The sequence below is a fragment of the Sus scrofa genome, chromosome 5 (assembly GCF_054392235.1).
Source record: "Sus scrofa isolate SSC_HxYL_T2T_F1_AM1 chromosome 5, Sscrofa_HxYL_maternal_Yorkshire_Landrace_v2.0, whole genome shotgun sequence".
Classification (NCBI taxonomy): Eukaryota; Metazoa; Chordata; class Mammalia; order Artiodactyla; family Suidae; genus Sus; species Sus scrofa.
Genome location: NC_139387.1, coordinates 26,539,719 through 26,557,299, shown reverse-complemented (window position 1 = coordinate 26,557,299; position 17,581 = coordinate 26,539,719). Strand labels below are relative to the sequence as shown.

At 40.1% G+C, this 17,581-nt stretch overlaps 1 protein-coding gene across 50 annotated transcripts in view; it reads left to right on the top strand.

The window, feature by feature from the left end:
• The window catches only part of R3HDM2 (R3H domain containing 2), a 154,695-nt gene that overhangs the window by 50,226 nt on the left and 86,888 nt on the right, over nucleotides 1–17,581 (top strand). For 17 of the 50 annotated variants that reach the window (XM_021091858.2, XM_084956135.1, XM_084956137.1 and 14 more), the window contains one exon: nucleotides 8,967–9,095. The exons of the other annotated variants lie outside the window; for them this stretch is intronic. The gene's annotated coding sequence lies outside the window, so the exon portion shown is untranslated. The remainder of the gene's footprint in view (nucleotides 1–8,966; nucleotides 9,096–17,581) is intronic. 50 annotated transcript variants of the gene reach the window in all.

Below are 17,581 nucleotides of genomic sequence, written 5' to 3'. Positions count from 1 at the left end.
AGGCTGGGGATCAAACCCGCCACCACAGAGACATCACTGGATCCTTACCCCTCTGCCACAGCAGGAACTACAAATGTATTTTCTTTAAAAAAAATTTTTTTTTTTTTGGTTGCATCTGCAGCATATGGAAGTTCTCAGGCCAGGGGTCAAACCTGAACTGCAGTTGCAGCCTGTGCCACAGCTGTAGCAATGCTGGCTCCTTAACCTGCTGCGCCACAAGAGAATTTCCTAAAACATCTTTTTAGTAAAAATGAAAGGATCTTTTGTGTTATCTTTATTACAGAATTAATATCATAGTTCTTCTGAGCTTTCTGTCCAGTTAATTCGCACTTGCCCAGTGAATAACAGCAACAAAAAGTTTCACATTTTAGTTGAGACTTAGGAAGCTGATAATTATTTTTCTTCAAGTTGTATTGTTTAATTCCAGGATCGTGTTTTCTTTATTTATTAGAGTTACATCTGAACTTTATCTTTTTGGTGGGATTTAGCCTGTACCTCCTTTTGCCCTTCTTCCCATCCTTTAAGTAGTGCAGTAGATGTTTAATTTTGAGAATGCTAATTAGTTCAGTAATTACACACCTTTGAGGCATGTCTAGACATTTATAGCTTTGTATTTTTGGCCTGGAATAGGATGTGTTGGAACTTTTTGGCTTTTGTGTATTTTTTTCTTTTAAGAAGGCTTTGAATTAACTTAGGAAGGAGTTATATATTAAGCTAAGTCTTGGAATTTAGGGCGATTGTGAGCTTATTTAGCCAGGACCCAGGAACATCATACTTGTCTTTGGCTAATAGTATTTTCAAGTCACCAAAAGTAATTTTTCTTTAAGGTGATGCCTTCTGGAGTTCCCATTGTGGCTCAGTGGGTTGCGAGCCCAACTAATATCCATGAGGATGCGGGTTTGATCTCTGGCCCTGCTTAGTGAGTTAAAGATGTGGCATTGCTGTGAGCTGTGGTGTAGGTCATGGACATGGCTTGGATCCCGAGTTGCTGTGGCTGTGGTATAGGCCGGTGGCTGCAGCTCCTTTTCGACTCCTGGCCAGGGAACTTCTATATGCTGCATAAGTGGCCCTAAAAAGCAAAAAAAAAAAGATTACTTCTGTTGTAGATGGGTTTCAAAACCAGACTAATATGAAGGATATAATTTTATTATATTTTGGGATTTGTGTGAATCAGAAAGTATATCCACAACATGTCCCCCATGTTTTGGGGGTTTTGGGATTTGTGTGAATCAGAAAGTATATCCACAACATGTCCCCCATGTTTTGGGGGTTTTGGGATTTGTGTGAATCAGAAAGTATATCCACAACATATCCCCCATGTCTACACACTTTTAATTCTCATTTGTGCAGGACAGGCTGCTAAGCTATCTTTGCCAGCCATCATTCTGTCTGAAAGTATTTATGTTGTCAAAGTTGTTTCAATCTGTTTTAGAATAGATTTGGTTTCAAATTACCCACTTCCAGAGTTCCTTTTGTGGTTCAGCAGTTAATGAACCCAACTAGCATCCATGGGTTCGATCCCTGGCCTCACACAGTGGGTTAAGGATCCACTGTTGCCGTGAGTGTGGTATAGGTTGAAGACGTGGCTTGGATCTTGCGTTGCTGTAGCTGTGGTGTAGGCCGGTGGCTACACCTCCCGTTCCATCCCTAGCCTAGGAACCTCTGTATGCCACCACTGTGGCCCTAAAAAAACAAAAACAATTTTTTTTTTTCTACTTCTGCCACAATATTCTAACCTTTAGTTTGGAAATGAGCATTCATCAGAGAGATAAATGGATTGATTAAGGAAATTTGAAAACCGTAATATGTTTTGAGAATGTGATAGAGTGCAGTACATAGTTTGTAGACTTGGCTTTGAGAACTCTTAGGAGTTGATGGGATTGACCTAGCAAGATTCAAGGAGGGTGGGACATAAAAGTGTGAGAGACGTGTAGAAATGTGCCTTTTTCCTAACCTGCTCTTTTTCTACTATATCCCATCATATTTGGAGCTTAAAACAAGAGCTTCAGTTTAATTTAGTTAATTGAATTATTCTCCCTGGTAGGATTATGTATGAAATTATTGAGCAGTATTAGCATCCCTGTGCAGGCAGGTGAGGATTCAAATTTGAAGAGAGCAGAAATAAGACATACTCTAGGGAGTTCCCGTCGTGGCGCAGTGGTTAACGAATCCGACTAGGAACCATGAGGTTGCGGGTTCGGTCCCTGCCCTTGCTCAGTGGGTTAACGATCCGGCGTTGCCGTGAGCTGTGTTGTAGGTTGCAGACGCGGCTCGGATCCCGAGTTGCTGTGGCTCTGGCGTAGGCCGGTGGCTACAGCTCCGATTCAACCCCTAGCCTGGGAATTTCCATATGCCGCGGAAGCGGCCCAAGAGATAGCAACAACAACAAACAACAACGACAAAAGACAAAAAGACAAAAAAAAAAAAAAAAAAAGACATACTCTAATGTTTTCATTAATTTTATTTTTAAGGAAACTTCTGAAATTAGAAGCAGCAGCTAAGTGAAGTAGTTGTATATAAATACTTCATTTTCTGGTTATGCCGGGCTTGCTTCCATATGAGATTGATGTTGGGTTGTCAGATAACCACTCCATACTTGCTTGTTCTAGTTAATGGTTTATTAACAAATACTTGTCTCGCCAGAAACTTGAGACTAAGGGATATAGCAGTGAAGAAAAGGAAAAATCCCTGCCCTTGTAGAGCTTTTTTTTCCCAGTTTGTTTGAGATACAGTTGACAGACCACTCTATATAAGTTTAAGGTGTACCGCACAATGACTTGACATATATATATTGAGAAATGATTGCCACAGTAAGTTTTTTTTAACATTCATCTCCTTGCGTGGTTAGAAAAAAATGGCACTTATATGTTAGTGGGAGAAATGGTTGTTAAGAAAAATAATTCCTTAAAATGAGAACTATAAATGGCTGTTTTTTTAAATTAAACTATAGTTGATTTACACTGTTATGCTAATTTCTACACAAGCAGAGTGACTTTGTTATACACATATATACATTCTTTAAAAAAAGCTTCTTTCCATTATGGTTTATACTAGGAGGTTGGATATAATTTCCTGTGCTATGCAGTAGGACCTCATTGTCTATCCATTCTAAATGTAATAATTTATATCTACTATCCTCAAACTCCCAGTGTATCTCTCTCCTTCCCCTCTCCTCCTTGGCAACCACAAGTCTGTTCTCTAAATCTGTGAGTATGGTTCTGTTTTGTGCCATATTTTAGATTCCACATATAAGTGATATCATGTGGTATTTGTCCTATTTCTTTTTTTTCCCCCCTCTTTTTATGGCCACATGGCATATGGAAGTTCCCAGGCCAGGGGTTGAATTTGGAGCTTCAGCTGTGGGCTTATGCCACAACCATGGCAACGCCAGATCCAAGTTGCATCCTTGACCTACACTGCAGCTTGCAGCAATGCCAGATCTGTAACCCACTGAGCCAGGCCAGGGATTGAACCTGCATCCTCATAGAGACAACACTGGGTCCTTGACCCACTTAGCCACAGTGGGAATGCCTGTCCTTCTCTTTCTGACTTACTTCATTTAGTATGATAATTTCTAGTTGCATCCATGTTGTTGGGAATGGCATTATTTTGTTCTTTTTTTATGGCTGAGTGTTCCATTGTATGTATGTACCACATCTTCTTAATCTGTTCATCTGTCAGTGGACATTTAGGTTGTTTCCATGTCTTGGCTATTGTAAATAGTGCTGCTGTGAACATTGGGGGTGCATGTATCCCTTTGAATCATTGCTTTGTCTGGGTATATGCCCAGGATTGGGATTGGTGGATCATATGGTAATTCTATTTTTGGTTTCCTGAGGACAAATGGCTGTGTTTTGGTTGTAGTTTCGCTGAAGTTGGCTCTACTTTTTTTGTCCTTTTGGTCTTTTTTTGCCCATGCTAGGAAGAAGAGTGATGGCAGAGCATATAATAATTAACAGGTTCAGTTGTCACAGATTTGCTATGCACTAGGCACCCTGCAGGATAACTTTGAAAATTATTTAATTGCATTAAAATCTTCTGAAGGACATTTTTTTTAGGGCCACACCCACAACATATGGAGGTTACCAGGCTAGGGGTCAAATTGGAGCCATAGCTGCCAGCCTATGCCACAGTCACAGCAGTGCCAGATCCGAGCAGCATCTGCAACCTACACCACAGCTCACGGCAACGCTGGATCCCCGACTCACTGAGTGAGGCCAGGGGTCAAACCCACATCCTCATGGATCCAGTTGGGTTCATTACCGCTGAGCCACGACAGGGAGGCTCTGTCCCTGAAGGACATTTTCACTTGCTTATTTTACAAGTCAGTAAAGTGAGGCTTACAGAAGTGGTAACTACTCTGAGATCACATAGCTGTTGTGTGATATGGCTAGGTAGGCCTGCTCCTAACAATTTTAAGAACATGAATGGAAGCACATATTCCATATGTCTATACATTTAAGTTATAAGTCAGGATTTTTAAAAAAAGTTAGAAAAAATGTTTTCCTCCTACTTAGATATGTTTTTATAATGACCTAGAAGGCCAGAATTCTTGGACTCCTCAAAGTTCTGAGACAGGATGGAATAGTGCAGAGATATCCTCTAGGTCTGATCTCCATCTGCATCCCTCTCATCATCTATCCCTTGCCCCACCATTCAGACCATGGAATGTGTCAACAATGAGTATTGTCTGGAGTTCCCTTGTGGCATATCAGGTTAAGGAACAGGTGTTGTCACTGCAGCAGCTCAGGTCGCTGCTGTGGTGCTGGGTCAATCCCTGGCCTGGGAATTTCACATGCTGCAGGTGTAGCCAACACCACCCCGGCAAAAATGAGTATTATCTATGGGAGGACAGAGTTTGAGAAGAGATGCACTGAAGGCCCTGGAAGTGGGCTTGGGACTGTTAGGGCGGGGAATTCTAGGATCCAGAGCATATAGTTGTGAGCAGTAGAGTCAGGGGCTTCAGGTAGGTATGGTGCCTTGGTCCCATCTTGTCCTGAGAGTAGACAGGTCAGAAGCGGATCAGAGTGGATCTGTCTAAAAAATGCAAGACCCAGAATAGGGTTTCTTCACCACAGCCAACAGTGGTGCTGGCACCAAGGCTCAAACCTAGGTGCATTTGATCATACTGTCCTTTGTCAACAGTAAGATTTACAGAGAAAGGGAGTGATGGTTTACTGTTGTATTTTATACCATACATTAAAAGTAGATTAGACATCATTATGTAATCTTAAAATTTTCAGTTGTCTGAAATTGATCTCAGAATTAGGAAAAGGAGTGCGGTGTATATTTTGGGGCTGTGGGGAAGTGTAGTTTGGATGTAAAATGTTATTTTTTCATCATACACATTGTTGAGTTCATAGAATACATCTGGATTCTGATCATTCTTATAGTCTTCAGGACACCAGTCTTAAGAATGACTGTTCAGCCACAGTATTCATCATACCCTATACTTGAAGCATTCTTGAGTAGGTTCAAACCTGCACAATCCACATGAACCCATCATCTTGGACTCTCCTCATCTAATTATAAGTTTGTCAGATTTATCAGACTTGGACTTTAAATATGGTAAGAACATAATCATGACTTCTGTTCAGTTTTCAAGATACCCTTTTTATTAACAGGTGAGGATCTTTGTTTTGCGTGTTATATAGATTAGATCTGTTAGAGGTAGAAAACTTCATAGAAAGATCTTGAGTGCTATGTACCCTCAATTCTAGAGCATAGTCAATAAGTTTAAATTGATATTAGACCTAGAATGTAGTGGTATGAAAAATAGTGGATTTTAAACCCCCTTTTAATTTTTTTCTTAAAAACGTATCTTTTCTATGTCATTTGCATTTGCTTTTTTTATACTACCTACTATTGCTATATAATACTGTTGTTTATTAGCTCTTTTGTTACCAAATTTGCCAAGTTCCTGAAAAATACTTGTTTTGTTTTTGTTTTTTTTTTTTTTGAAAAAGTGCATTGAAATTCTGGCATCTGTTTTGAGTGACAGTTTCAGCAGCATCCTAAATTTAAAGGGCTTGGGAATTTGTTGACATAAATCCTTTTTCTCTGACTCCTGATTCCTCCACCTAGGCGCTAAGGTCTATTTTTAAATCTTGCTGCTGTGCTCTGTATTGCGGCAGTTCTTTTCCTGAATTATTTATCATTGTTTGGAGCTGAATGGAGCAGCGTTTTTTCACCATTGCTCATTAGAACCCACGTGTCTGTCTTCAACTTGGTTGACAGATTTGGTTCATGTTAAATCCCACTGGTCCATCCTTGGAAGGCTGCAAGGCAGTGTAGAAACAGTCCACAATCTGTGAAACATTGTAAAATAATTTAGATTTTTAGATTATTGTTATTTTGTTTTGGCAGCAGTGAGAAAGATAGAAGCTATGCAGTGTTCTTCTCTTAATCTCTGCTCAGAGATAGAAATTGTTATGCTGATTTTTGTGGTGAAGCTTATGTTTTTATAGTTGTATTTTTAGGAGAGATGAGGGAGGAATCCCTTTGAAAAGCACAGCATTAAATCAAGATTCAGTTTAGCTATAAATATGACCCAGATACTTGGGGGCACTTTGAAATTCTCTAGTCTTAGGGTATGAGTTGTAGGGAATTAATTAATTTTGTTTGAGAGTATTTCTTCTCATTTCCTATTCTCCCACCTCTTACAGATTGTAGGCTTGGAAGAAGGATAGCAGGATCTAAGAGTGAGGCAATTTATTTCTTCTCTTTTCTATTTTCCATCATACCACAACTGATGTTTCTCTTTTGTCTCCATCTTGTGTTTTTTCATGCATCCTTTTTTTTTCTTTAATGTGTGGGCACACTACTACCTGCATATTCTTTGCCTTTTAAAATATTTTCCCCTTTCATATCACTGTAGGCAGAAAGTGAGTAGCCATCAGTCGCTTGGGCAGAAGAGAAACATTGTTTGTTCCCACTGTCCTGTTCGCCATCCCTGAACTTGCTCATACTTTTTTGGGGGGTGGGGTGGGGGTGGGAAGTATACTTGATTTTACAATGTTGTGTTAGTTTCTAGTGTAAAGTTATTCGGTTTCTTTTTCATATCCTTTTTCATTATGGTTTATTACAGGATATTGAATATAGTTGCTCATACTTTTTTTAAAAAAGTAATGGTATAGATTTGGCTCTCATTCTTGGAATAATGATGAAATGCTTTTGTATTTTGAACCAGAACAAGCTTTTTGGCCTTCTGTGGCTGCTTTTGGTCAGTGCCACTGTCTGAGAAACTGGTATCTCCCTGCTCAGTGTTTCCAGTATTGATCATTACTATTTCACTACCGTATGATAGTGGTTCTCAGTTGCATAAATCCCACACATCTCACCAGGACCTAAGGACAGCCCCACTCACTGACCCTTCTGACATTTCATTAAACTCCTTTCTTTGGACTGTGTCAGCCAGGTTGAACTAAACTAAATTTACTGTCTTTTCCCTTGTATTTTTGCTCTCCTTCAAGTTATCTGGACTCTCTCTTTGCCAATACATTTCCATGACTCCTTGAAAAACCCAGTGCAAAATTATGTTCTTTAGGGATATTTCCATGATTCAAACTAATTTGTATGTACTCTGAGTGTTTTTTATTTATTGGGGTTTCTATTTTCAAGTTGCTGATGATTAAAAGTATAGTCCCTGTATTCTAGGAGGTCTAATCTTAGGGGAAATTAGAGATAAATAGACTTATTTTTCTAGTTTCAAACTTGTTTTGATTTTAAATTTCATATGTATTTTTTAAAATTTCAGATTTCACTTGTAAGGGCAAGTATCTTGTTTTCTTCTTTCACAAGAAATCTGATGAACTGTTCCTACTGCTCTCAGCATACGGGAGGCAGCCATCTGCCTTAACATAGGGGAGTCTCACTGGATAATAGATATCACTGTAGGGAAAGAGGGATCCTAAGTAATGGATATGTTCTATTTTGTATCTTTTAGAATGGTAAAAATACTAAAACTTCATAGTTTTACTTGGAATTATACTTTGGAGTCTAAAATGACACAGACTACAGATTGAAAGTCCAGGAGTTCCTGTTGTGTCTCAGTGGGTTAAGAACTCAACATATTGTCCGTTGAGGATGTGGGTTCAATCCCTGACCTCGCTCAGTGGGTTAAGGATCCAGCGTTGCCATGAAGCTGCTGCATAGTTGCAGATAAAGCTCAGATCTGGAGTGGCTGTGGCTATGGCAGGTCTAGGTCTGCAGCTGCAGCTCCAGTTCAACCCCTAGCCTGGGAACCTCCATATGCCACAGGTGCAGCTATTAAAAAAAAAAGTCCAAAAGACATTCTTGGTTTCTGAAATAGCCATTCAAGTTTTGTCTGCATAACAGAGCTAGAGTATATTTATTACTGATATACTAGAAGAATGGCTTACCTGAGCATGTTTATTCCTGACAGCCTGATGATGTAGTCATACATTCTTAATAGATTTGTGTTTACATTAGTTTACTGTGAAAGTCTTTTAGGTGACATTCAAAACCAGAATTTCATATTATCTGCAGAGGCTATTAACCTCATTTCCAACCCCCCATGACACTGCATGAGAGCTGAGTTTACCTTAGAGATATTAATTCATAGCTAGGGTCCCTGACATTTTAAGAAGTGGAGTGAGGAGTTCCCATCGTGGCTCAAGGGTAATGAACCTGACTAGTATCCATGAGGATGCAGGTTCAATTCCTGGCCTTGCTCAGTGGGTTAACGATCCAGAGTTGCAGTGAGCTGTGGTGTTGGTCAAAGATACAGCTTGGATCCTGTGTTGCTGTGACTGTGGCGTAGGCTGGCAGCTGCAGCTCCAATTTGCCCCCGTAGCCTGGGAAGTTCATATGCTGCAGGTGCAGCCATAAAAAGCGGGGGGAAAAAAAAGAAAAGAAAAAAAACAAAACAAAAAAACAATGGAAGAGACACGTGGGAGGGAGTCTGGGAGGTTTCCAATGTTGAGCTTCTGATTGTCCTCTTCCAGGGGAGTTATGGGCAGCATTAACTCTTCCTGGCAGTGATGCGTGGTAATACACATGGACCATTGCCAATCCAAGAAGCTCACCCACGCCGTGGTGTCCAGAGATTTTATTGGGACTCTATCATCCCACAGGTATGGTTGACCGCCTATGTAGCCAGCCTGTCTCCAGCTCTTCCTCAGGTTGAGTTAATACTGTGTGACCTAAAGTCCCAGCCGAAGATCACATTGTTAGGCTGTCTAGCACAGCTCAAGCTCCTCCAGTAAACAAAGGCTTTTATGAAGCAGGACATTCCAGCAATTTAGGATTATTTCCAGGGATCCAAAGGCAAAAGACCAGACCTCTTTAGGGGCAAGATTAAATTCTTTATGACATACCAGGCAAGTTCAGTCTTTAGGCTCAACCAAAAAAAAGGTGAAAAGTAACTAGTTTAAAAGTTTTGAACCACATACATTTATTTTCTGGTCGAAAAGCTACATACATATAAAGTGAGAATTTTTAAATTTTGTTTTTATTAAAAAATTTTTTTTGTCTTTCTAGGGCCGCACCCACAGCACACATGGAAGTTCCCAGGCAGGCTGCCAGCCTACACCACAGGCATAGCAACACCAGATCCTAGCTGTATCTGCCATATCTTACACCATAGCTTACTTACACCATAGCTCATGGCAATGCTGGATTGTTAACCCACTGAGCAAGGCCAGGGATCGAACCCTTGTGCTCATGGATACTAGTCGGGTTTGTAACCACTGAGCTACGACGGGAACTCCAAAAATTTTTAAAAAGTAGATCCAAGTTGAGAGAGCTCCCAGGTACCTGAAATAAGCAAACTCAGATCATTCCTGGTGGAACATACCTCAACCTTAGCTTCAAAGAATTCCCGGAGATAGACTAGACTGCCAATAAACTTGAGCTAATACTAATAATATCACAAGTAAATAAATCACTATGAACAAGCCTCAGCAGAAACAGCTGATCCATACCCACAGAAACTTCCGATATTGGGATTATTTGATATAGAACATAAAATAAGTATATTTAATGAAATAGGAGTGTGAAGGAAAACCATGAATAACAAGAGAATAAAGCAACACTGGTTGGTTTTTAAAAGAAGCAATTAAATATTTTAGAAGTAAAAAATATAATAATTCTACCTTAAAAACTCAATGGAAGAGAGCTTATATTTCTGATCATTGTGAAGTAACAAGAGGTTGATTTATGCTCTTGCCTTAGACAGGTTAACTGTACAAAATATATTTTAAAAACTGTTTTCAGATATTGGACAAAGGGTAGCATAGCACAGTGATACCTGAGAAAAGGGAAAAACAAAACAAGTCGAGCCCTATCATGGCCCCACCTTTCCACCTGAAGAAAGTTTCCAGGCTACAACACTAGGATGGGAAAGATAACCAAACAGCTGGCCGTCTCCCTGAATTGAGACAGAGGTAGAAGTTCAGGGAAGCCAAGGCAGATAGAAGTTCTGGGCAGAGGGCTTCCATGAAAGAGCTCCAGAGATTTACAGAGGTTTCTGCTAAACCTTCATGGTCTAGTACAGTAGCTACTAACCACATGTGGATATTTAAATGAAAGTTCAGTTCCTCAGATGCATTAATCACATTTCTCTGCTCAGTAGCCACAATTTCACCACCACAGAAAGTTCTATTGGATTTTTACTACCTTAGACTCTTTTTTTTTTTTTTTTTTTGTCTTTTTTGTCTTTTTGTTGTTGTTGTTGTTGTTGTTGCTATTTCTTGGGCCGCTCCCGCGGCATATGGAGGTTCCCAGGCTAGGGGTCGAATCGGAGCTGTAGCCACCGGCCTACGCCAGAGCCACAGCACCGCGGGATCCGAGCCGCGTCTGCAACCTACACCACAGCTCACGGCAACGCCGGATCGTTAACCCACTGAGCAAGGGCAGGGACCGAACCCGCAGCCTCATGGTTCCTAGTCGGATTCGTTAACCACTGCACCACGACGGGAACTCCACCTTAGACTCTTTAGCTGAGTGCCAGTCAGTTCATGATTAGTGAGGAAACTAACTCAAGGCCAGAAGAAGATCACTAGAAAGCATTAGGCAGAACTGGAGTACAGGGCCATGACTATTTTGTTTCCACTAGCCAGTGGAGAAGCAGCTCTGACACCTGGGACATTGAGTAGAGTCCTTTAAAGGATATTGCCTCAGTATTGGTGCCAAATTAACCCAGGTATAAAAGGGTTTGCTTAACAAAGTAGAAAAGCAAGCTTCATAAGTTTTGAATTGTTTTCAAGTCACTGATTCCTCAAAGCTCAAAGTTAAATTTAAAGAATCTAGCAGCTAACAATGCAAAATTTACAATGTTTGGCATCCAATCACAAATTATCATGACATAAAAGAAGCAGAGAGTATAGTTCATATTGAGGAGAAATGCTAGTCAGTAGAAGTAACAGGTGATAGACCTACTAGCCAAGGATATTGTAGCAGTTATAGCTACCATATGTTAAAAAAACTAGAACAAAGATTGGGCCTCTTAAGTAAAATAACTCAAATAAAACTCCTGAAGATGAAAATTACAGTGGCTGAAATGAACAATACAGTGGACAAGGTTAACAGCAGATAGGCAGTGCAGAAGAAAAAATTAGTGAACTTGAAGACATAGCAATAGAAGCATCCAAAGTAAAATATAAGAAAAAGAGAGTTTCCATTGTGGCTCAGCAGGTTAAGAATCTGACTAATATCCATAAGGATGCGGGTTCAATCCCTGGCCTTGCTCAGTGGGCTAAGGATCCAGCGTTGCTGCAAGTTGCAGCATAGGTTGCAGATGCTTGAATCCATCGTTGCTGTGGATGTGGCACAGGCCGGCAGATGCAGCTCTGATTTGACCCTTAGTCTGGGAATTTCTATATGCCATGGATGCGGCCCTAAAAAAAAAAGAAAGAAAGAAAGAAAAAGGTTTGAAAGTATAAATGTACAATGATAAGTGAATAATGAATAAGTGAGTGGTGGGACAACATTAGAGAGTCTAGAATACATAATTAGAGTCTCCAAAATGTGGGAGTGGAGACAGAAAAAAATACTTGAAAAATAACTGTTGTTTATTTTCTAAATTTAATGAAAACTATAAACTCACAGATCCAGAAAGCTCATTTAAGATTTCCTCTTCATCAATGATTTTAAACAATTTGATTAGGTGTAGCTCTCTTCATGATTTTTATGTTTTGGGCTCCTTGAGCTGCTTGAATCTATGAGAACCCAAAAGAGAAAAATCATGAATCGAGCTGTACCAAGGCATGTCTTAATTAAATTGCTCAGAACTAGTAAAAAGAAAGTCTTTAAAGCAGACAGGAAAAGAACCCCTCAAAACAACTATATAAGAGGTGTCATGGGCTGAATTGTATGCCCCCAAATTTGTATGTTGAAGTCCTACCATAGCACCTCAGAATGTGACTGTACTTGGAGAAAGGAGCTTTGAAGGCCCTAATCCAATCCAACTGGTGTCCTTATAGGACAAGGAAATTTGGGCACTCAAAGGGACACCAGGGATGTGGATGCTCAGAGGAAAGACCATCAGAGGACACAGTGGAAAGGTGGCCATCTGCAGGCGAAGGAGAGAGAGGTCTCGGGAGAAACCAAACTATTGACACCTTGATCTTGGAGTTTGAGCCTCCAGAACTGTGGGAAAATAAATTTTTGTTGTTTAAGGAGTTCCTGTTGTGGTTCAAGATTAATGAACCTGACTAATATCCATGAGGACTCAGGTTCGATCCCTGGTCTTGATCAAATGGGTTAAGGATCTGGCTGTTGCCATGAGCTGTGGTATAGGTCACAGACACGGTTCAGATCCTGAGTTGCTGTGGCTGTGGCGTAGGCCAGCAGCTGCAGCTCTGATTGAACCCCTAGCCCAGGAACTTCCATATGCCATTAAGTGCGGCCTTAAAAAGCCACCCAGCCTGTCTTACTTGGTTATGGCAGCCCTATTAGGCAAGAAATACAGCAAACTTTGCATCAGAACCACTGCAAGCCATAAGATATCAGAGGGATAACATTAAAGTGCTAAATGAAAAAAAAAAAACAACCTGTATAGCTTAAATTGTATATGCAATGATAATACCTTTCAGAATTGAAGAGAAATATGTGCATAATGGTTATAGAATATATAAAGGCTGGAGTTCCCGTCGTGGCGCAGTGGTTAACGAATCCGACTAGGAACCATGAGGTTGCGGGTTCGGTCCCTGCCCTTGCTCAGTGGGTTAACGATCCGGCGTTGCCGTGAGCTGTGGTGTAGGTTGCAGACGCTGCTCGGATCCCGCGGTGCTGTGGCTCTGGCGTAGGCCGGTGGCTACAGCTCCGATTCAACCCCTAGCCTGGGAACCTCCATATGCCGTGGGAGCAGCCCAAGAAATAGCAACAATAACAACAACAACAACAACAACAAAAAAGACAAAAGACAAAAAAAAAAAAAAAAGAATATATAAAGGCAGAAAGTACATTCATGGTTGCTTAGGGCTGAGGATTGGGAGAAAATGGGAAGTTATTGCTGATGGACATAAGGGTTTCTTTTTGGAGTAATGAAAATGTTCTAAAATTGATTATGGTAAAGGAAACTATACTAAAAACCATTAATTGTGCACTGTAAGTGGGTGAATTATATGGTATATAAATTATACACAGTAAAAATAGTGAAGATGAGGGGAGTTCACGTTGTGGTGCAACAGAACCGAATCTGACTAGGAACTGTGGGGTTGTGGGTTTGATCCCCGGCCTTGCTTAGTGGGTTAAGGATCCAGCATTGCCATCAGCTATGGTATAGGTCGCAGAGGCGGCTCAGATCTGGCATTGCTGTGGCTGTGGTGTAGGCTGGCAGCTGTAGCTCTGATTAGAACCCTAGCCTGGGAATCTCCATATGCCGCGGTGCAGCTCTAAACAAGCAAAGAAAAAAAAAAAAAAGATGAAATAAAACGTTTTAAAAAAACCACAAGAGCTGACAGAATTAATCACCATCAAATCAAATCACTACTACAAGAAATGTCAAAGGCAGGAGAAAAATATGCCAGATGGATATTTAGATCTGTGTAAAAGAATGAAGAGAATCAGAAATATGTATAGAAGATAGTAGAATTCTTATATTTGAATAAAGCCATTTAAAAGATAAGTGACTGTTTAGAACAAATAATAAAACTGTATTGTGGGATTTATGACATGGAAAAATAAAACATATGACAGCAGTTGCCCAAAAGATTGGGAAAAGAAAAATAGAATTATGCTATTCTAAGGTTCTTATAGCATGCAAAGTGGTATATTACTTGAAGGCAGATTGTGATAAGTTAAAGATGTATACCCTAAATCCTAAACCACTTTTAAAAAGCAAAGACATATAGTGGAGTTCCCATCATGGTGCAGGGGTTAACGAATCCAACTAGGAGCCATGAGGTTGTGGGTTCGACGATCCTTGGCCTCGCTCAGTGGGTTAAGGATCCGGCGTAGCCGTGAGCTGTGGTGTAGGTCGCAGACGCGGCTCGGATCCCACATTGCTCTGGCTCTGGTGTAGGCCAGAGGCTACAGCTCCGATTAGACCCCTAGCCTGGGAACCTCCATATGCCGCAGGAGCAGCCCAAGAAATGGCAAAAAAAAAAAAAAGCAAAGACGTATAGTTAGTAAACCAATAAAGGAGATAAAATTGAATCATAAAAATGCTTAATTAATATAAAATATGTCCAAAAAGAGAAGATGAATAGATTGGACAAATGGAAAACAAAAAGCAAGATGATTTTTTTTTTTTTAAGTATAATGATTTTTATTTTTTTCCATTATAGCTGGTTTACAGTGTTCTGTCAATTTTCTACTATACAGCATGGTGACCCAGTTACACTTACATATATACATTCTTTTTTTTATTTAATTTTTTTATTACTGTTTTTTTGTTTTTTGTCTTTTTGAGGGCTGCACCCACGCTATATGGAGATTGCCAGGCTAGGGGTCTAATCGGAGCTGTAACTGCCAGCCTATGCCACAGCCACAGCAACACCAGATCCGAGCTGCATCTGCGACCTACACTATAGCTCATGGTTAGGGATCGAACCTGCAACCTCATGGTTCCTAGTCGGATTCATTTCCATTGCGCCATGACAGGAATTCCACATGTATAGATTATTTTTTCTCACATTCATGCTCCATCATAAGTGACTAGACATAGTTCCTAGTGCTACACAGCAGGATCTCATTGCTAATCCATTCCAAGACAGTAGTCTGCAGCAAGATGATTTTAATCTAACAATATAAATAATCTCATTAAATGCAAATGATCTAAACACTACAATTAATAGGTGGAAATTATCAATTTCATTTAAAAGTAAGAACTGATTGGGTGTTATGTACAAGAAACCCACTTAAATATATTTTAAGACAGGCTAAAAGTACAGGGATGGGAGAAGATATACTATGCAGTCACTAATCAGAAGAAAGCAGAAGTTACTATGTTAATATTCGACAGAGTGGGTATAGAACTTTAAAATACATGAAGCAAAAGTAATAAAACTGAAAGGAGAAATAGTTCACTGGTATAGTTGGGTATTTCAACACTACTCTCTCAAAATATTGAGAGAACAATTAGACCTCCCCCCAAAAAAATCAGTAAGTAACTTGACCTTTACACAACACTCCACCCAACATCATGATACATATATATTTTTTTAGCATTCACACAGTGTTTGCAAAGGTAGACCGTATTCTGGGCCATAAAATTAGTTTCAATAAATTCATGATTTGAATTATACAAAGTATGTTCTTTTTGTCATAAAGGACAGTAATAGAAAAATATCTGGAAAATTCCCAAATATTTGGAAATTAGACACACTGACTTGAATATAGTTCAAAGAAGAATAAAAGAAATTGGAAAATGCTTTTAAAGAATGAAAACGAGGACATGAAATGGCAAAGTTTGTGGGATACAGTACTTAAAAGGAAATTTATACCATTAAATGCTTATTTTAGGAGGTAGGGAGATCTAAAATCACTGACCTAAACTTCCACCTTAAGAAATTGGAAAAACAGGAGTTCCCATCGTGGCGCAGTGGTTAACGAATCCGACTAGGAACCATGAGGTTGCGGGTTCTGTCCCTGCCCTTGCTCAGTGGGTTAACGATCCTGCATTGCCGTGAGCTGTGGTGTAGGTCGCAGACGCGGCTGGGATCCCGCGTTGTTGTGGCTCTGGTGTAGGCTGGTGGCTACAGCTCCGATTAGACCCCTAGCCTGGGAACCTCCATATGCCGCAGGAGTGGCCCAAGAAATAGCAAAAAGACAAAAAAAAAAAGGAAAGAAATTGGAAAAACAAAAGCAAACTTAATTTCAAGTAAGCAGAGGAAAGGAAATTGTGAAGATCAGAGGAACAATCAGAAAACAAAAGGAGAATATCAATGAATTCAAAAGAGATTATTTAAAACAATAAACAAAACTGAAAAACTTTTAGCCAGACTTTAAAAACGAAGAGAGCACATTACCATTATCACAAATGAGAGATGGGACAATACTGATATTTTTACAGCCATTATGAAGATAATAATGAATACCGTAATTCATTCTATGCCAATAAATGTGAGTTTACATTAAATGGACAAGGTCCTTAAAAGACACAGATTACTAAGGCTCAATCGAAAAGAAACTGATAACCTGAATAGGTCTATATCAGAGAAATTGTAGTTTAAAACTTTTCCACAAAGGATACTCCAGAGTCAGGGCTTCACTGCTGAAGTAAGAAAATAACATGTGCTTATCTCAAAAGAAGCAGAAAAAGCATTTTGAGTCATGTTGCATCTGTGTTAAAAATTCCACAAATTAGGGAGTTCCCGTCATGGCGCAGTGGTTAACGAATCCGACTAGGAACCATGAGGTTGCGGGTTCGGTCCCTGCCCTTGCTCAGTGGGTTAACGATCCGGCGTTGCCGTGAGCTGTGGTGTAGGTTGCAGACGCGGCTCGGATCCCGCGTTGCTGTGGCTCTGGCGTAGGCTGGTGGCTACAGCTCCGATTCAACCCCTAGCCTGGGAACCTCCATATGCCGCGGGAGCGGCCCAAGAAATAGCAACAACAACAACAGCAGCAGAAAGACAAAAAGACCAAAAAAAAAAAAAAAAAATTCCACAAATTAGAAGGGAACTTCCTCACTATTATAGAAGGCATCTTTGAAGAATCAGTTAATACTTAATAATGAAATGCTGAAGTCCTTGCTCCTAAGAGAAAGAGCAAGGTATGAATGTTTGCTTCCATCACTTCTTTTAAACATAGTACTGATGATTCTTGCTAGTTCAATAAAAGCTTCCGACTTCAGAGGACAGCATCATGTATATAGGAAGTTATAAGGAATTCACAAAACTAGAATAATTACATTTAGGATGATTGCAAGATACAAAGTCAAGATATAAAAATCAATTGTGGGAGTTCCCATCGTGGCACAGAGGTAACAAATAAGACTAGCATCCATGAGGATGCAGGTTAAGGATCCTGGGTTGCCATGAGCTGTGGCGTAGGTCTCAGATGCAGCTCAGATCTGGCATTGCTATCGCTGTGTCATAGGCCAGCAGCTACAGCTCTGATTTGATCCCTAGCCTGGGAACTTTCATATGCCACAGGTTTGGCCCTAAAAAGCACACAC